The following is a 4344-nucleotide window of genomic DNA, read 5'->3' on the forward strand; positions in this document are numbered from 1 at the left end:
AAAAAATCACCCTTTAAAAGGCAATATTCATTCTTACCTTGCAGGCCACATAAAGATTAAGTTGAGATAAGGTGCAATGTTCTCTCCTTCAATTCTTCGCCTCCCAGTATCAGGAATTAAGCAAGTCCTTTTATTTGTAAAGCTGACCTACATGCTAAAACTATAACTTTTAACAATCCCAAACTTCACAAAGTAGATAGTGAAAGGCAGAAAGCTTTTCAAATCCAGGAACTAGCAAGTCAGCACACAAGAGCCCCAGTGACATACTTGGATCATTTAAGAGTCTTTCAATGGCTAAAAATAATCACCCTAAGAAATTATCTGTAACTATGTGGACAACAACCAAATTGAAATGGCTAGGGTCTATTTCAGAGACAGCATAACAGCAGCTGGTGAACACTAACTCCAGAGTGAAAACACAGTTCCAGTCCTGCCTGCCACTTATCACCTATGCTTATGGGGGCAAGTAACAACTTCTTTGTGCCTCAGAGTGACAGTACCTACACCTCAAAGGTTTTTAAAGATTAAGTGAATTGGCTCATTTTAAGCACTTACTATAGACCCTAGTATAAATACTTGTTAGCTGTATCTATTTTCACCAACATGTGAAGGAAGTCACCTATCAGTTATGCACATACGGAATCCCCACAAGGCAGCCCCCACTCCAAAGGGAGACTTAAACCTGATAGGCGGCGTGACTAAAGAGAGCTAAACCTTTCCCTGGCTTGGTTTATTACATCTTCCCAGACCATGGGTAATAAACTCAAATGCACACACAGAGGCCAGGCGTGAAGCGAAGTCAGCAACCTAAGACAACTAAGCATGACAGATTGTTGTAAAAAAAAAAAAAAAAAGTATACTCCCCCCAAATGTGGTGACAATACAGCAGGTGGTTTTACTATGTGGAAATACAGCCCCCAAAGCTAGCTAAAGTTCAGATCTTAAAAATATAATAATCTGGATTACTTGGTGTTATCTCCTGAATTATAAATGTTAGTAATTAATCCCAATTCCTTTAAAAAATACTGTGCTGTCTAATCAAAGCATCTGGGAGTAGTCTTAGAAAGGTCACAAATTTGTGACCTTTGCTCCAAATTCTTTCTTCACCTCAAAACATAAAGAATTATTAATTCAGACATTCTAAGTACTCTGGAAACAGAAAAATATTCCTATTCTGGTCATCATAAACTGTTGCCAATTCATGGTAATCTTTGGTGAATATGGATCAATTCTCAACCACTAATAACATTCAACGGTAATCTGGGGGAGCATAATAAACCCCTCTAGTCACATTCTCCAATTATGTTTTGTAGACAGAGTTCACAAAAGAATAACTCAATGAATTTCTTAGAATATCTAGATTACACAGTCAACAAAATAAAGCCAAAACTTCTACTATTCTTAAAAGCTCTATGCTCATGTTACTTAGCACCTTCTTCACAATATAACCAATCAGGGAGAAGCCGTTTAATGAATTAATTCTAACAAGGTTGTAACAATTCATCAAGTGGTAATTCAGGCTGGAATAAACACATTTACAATGAAATTGTGTCTTTAAAGGCAGAAAATTTACATACAATATTGTAATTATAAAAATACCGTACAATCCTAGAATATATAATCCAGCGTATCCAAAAACGGCAATTAAAAGTCATCGTAATAGTCATCCCAAACACTGCACTCTCTCCTTTATACAGAAAACAGTCTGTCTCCCTCCCTCGTAAGAGCCAGGTGCCTCCAGCCAAGTCCATTCGTTCTACTACAGGAACTACATATAGAACCAACTGCTAGCTTCCAAACTGATTTAACACATACATTTTCCTTAATTAAAGCAAATCTTCCCTGTATTTAATTGGAGTCAGATTTTACAGCATCTTATTAAAAAGTCCCAAAATCATTAAAACAATCAGTTCAGAAGCATAAAGAACATTTTAACCAGTTAATTTGACAAAATAATTGAGGTTAGGATAGTCCAAACAAAGGACCATTAAAGCCAATTCATAACTTGCCCTGGAGGATGACCAATTGAGTTGATTCCAATTCAGAACAGAGATATTCAATGAATAGTATCTCATGGACTAAACACTTACAAAGTGTAAAGGTAATACTTTTATTTTGGACAAAACTATTGATTTCAAAAAATGTCGTAACCTATGCCCACTTAAAAAAAAATGCAGCAAAACAAGGCACATGCTAAAACTTCTTAAACACATACAAAAGCTGCGATCTATCCGCTGAAAAGGATGCATATTTGCACACCAGAGTTACCATTACATTGGGTCAAGGGTTAAAAGCAGTGATTTTGAAGGTATGGCCCGAAGACCATTATCATTCCTGTTAAAAATGTACCCAGACCTAATGAATCCAAAGCTCAGAAGAAATACACCACTTAAATCACACCCTTCCAAGGTAAGCACACTTAAATTTGAAAACCACTGGTTTAAGAGTTAGACTAGTAAGAACAGTCAGTAAGACTGTTCAAACTAAAACACTAATAAGTTCAGAGAGATCAGTTAAAAAGCTATCAGTATACCAATCATATATAAGCATTCCCTTTCTTCTTTGCTAGTAAGCTTTTATCAAAAATTAATGAAAAGCGTAGTTTCAGCCAGCCAGGAAGGCAAACAGTATAGAACAAGTTGGAAAATCCTAAGATTCTGGAAGAAACAAAATTGTTTTCCCACAATTGCAAAAGTAGAGAATAGATCATCAAATGCTTATCTCTTACTTTGAGTGTTTCCACAATACTCTATGATTGATTAATGAACAGTTTTTCATCAGGCCATGATTCTGTCCTAAAGCTTGATTTTGCCCATTTGTTGTGCATTCTACGTTGTTCTTTTAATCATCTGCTTAGGTCTTCTACAGTAAGCAAGCAAGAGAATGCTGAGCTGGCACTTAAGTACCACACCTGTGAGGCCAAGATTGCTACTGGCATACCCAGTGCTCTACACCCATGTAACTGCACTACTAGTCTTGGCAGCCATCTTGAAAATGATGCCCGTCTCACAAGGAAGTCCAGGGAATACTGTGCGTCTACTGCACGTTACCACCACCACCGCCACAAACAACCCGAAGGGTAAGTCCTAAAGACGTGTCTGCAGCTTTACCTTCAAACAGGAAGAACAATGTCAAGTTACTAGTGACCATGGCCACTCTAATAAGCTACAGCCAGGGATCTAAGAGAAATTGACTTCATCAGCATGATTTTAGGACAAGGAAGAATGAAAAATAAGAACTGAAGGAAAAAAACCATTTTCTTGCAGATATATTATTTACGGACAAATAAAAACCGTTCTCTCCGGTCAAAGCTGTGCTAATATAGAATTTATCTCAGGTATTAAAATGAAACGTGAAACAAAGGCAATAACAACCTCTCGGTAAAGATGACAAAACCTCATATACTTGACACGTCAAATCCTCTTACCCCCAAAATGTTAACAAGGCGTAGATATCCGATGTCAGTGGATCACATTCTCAAATACCGAGTTCAATAAAGTAGAAAAGGATGACAAGAATAAAAATCTACTGGACCGTACTTTCCCGTTTACCCTGTTAAAGAATGGCTCATTCACTCCGCTTGCCTTTTAAATTGCTTTGTACTGTGACGAAGCCCTTAAAGTTAGCTTCCAATTAATATTTAGCTGCAAAACAAAGGCATTCTCTAGACCCAAATCCCTCCAGTCGTCAAGGAAAACAAACAAAAAAATCACATTAATACACCAGAGGTAGTAAACGCCTTTCAGAAGAGGGCTGTGGATTGGCACAGCAAGAAGCAAGCCAGAAGGTGGGATGGAGGCTTCAGAGCCCGGCAGCTCACCTGTTGATGAAACCATATCCGTTCCTTACATTGAACCATTTTACTGTTCCCAAAACCTTCGTTGCTGGAAAAGAAAACAAAGCAAAACAAGCCACGATTACCAGCTATCCTTTTCCAAACCCGCCTGGCTTCGGCATCCGGTCCCTCGCACGCTGCCCGCCGCGGCCACCTGACAGCCCTTTCTCTCCACCGCCCGGGTGCGGGTCCGCGCCGGGGCCACGCCGCCGCCGCCGCACACGTGGGTGAGTCTGAAGCGCGGGGCGCTCCAGGGCAGGCCCGGGGCGCGGGCCCAGGATGGGTGTGTTCGCAGGCCGCGGACGGAGAGCACGTGAGGGAAGGGGAAGCCGCTCCGGCCTGCGTAGGCGGTGCGCCGCGCCCTCCGAGCACACGCGGAAGGGAGCTGGGTGGGGGAGACGCGAACAACGGCGTGCGGCCCCGAGCGCACAAGGCCGGTCGGCGGGGAGGGGACCCCGTCGCACACGCGGTCGGCGGCGCGCGGCCGCAGGAGGAGGGGCGCGCGGCCG

General features: G+C 41.4%; 1 protein-coding gene across 1 annotated transcript in view; it reads right to left on the reverse strand.

The window, feature by feature from the left end:
* YBX1 (Y-box binding protein 1) overlaps nt 1-4255 on the reverse strand; it is a 19867-nt gene extending 15612 nt beyond the window's left edge. Inside the window, exon 1 of the mRNA XM_017873227.1 lies at nt 3821-4255. The gene's annotated coding sequence lies outside the window, so the exon portion shown is untranslated. The remainder of the gene's footprint in view (nt 1-3820) is intronic.
* Between the last annotated feature and the right edge of the window lie 89 nt (nt 4256-4344).

Source organism: Rhinopithecus bieti, unplaced genomic scaffold (genome assembly GCF_001698545.2).
Source record: "Rhinopithecus bieti isolate Rb0 unplaced genomic scaffold, ASM169854v2 scaffold_6907, whole genome shotgun sequence".
Lineage (NCBI taxonomy): Eukaryota > Metazoa > Chordata > Mammalia > Primates > Cercopithecidae > Rhinopithecus > Rhinopithecus bieti.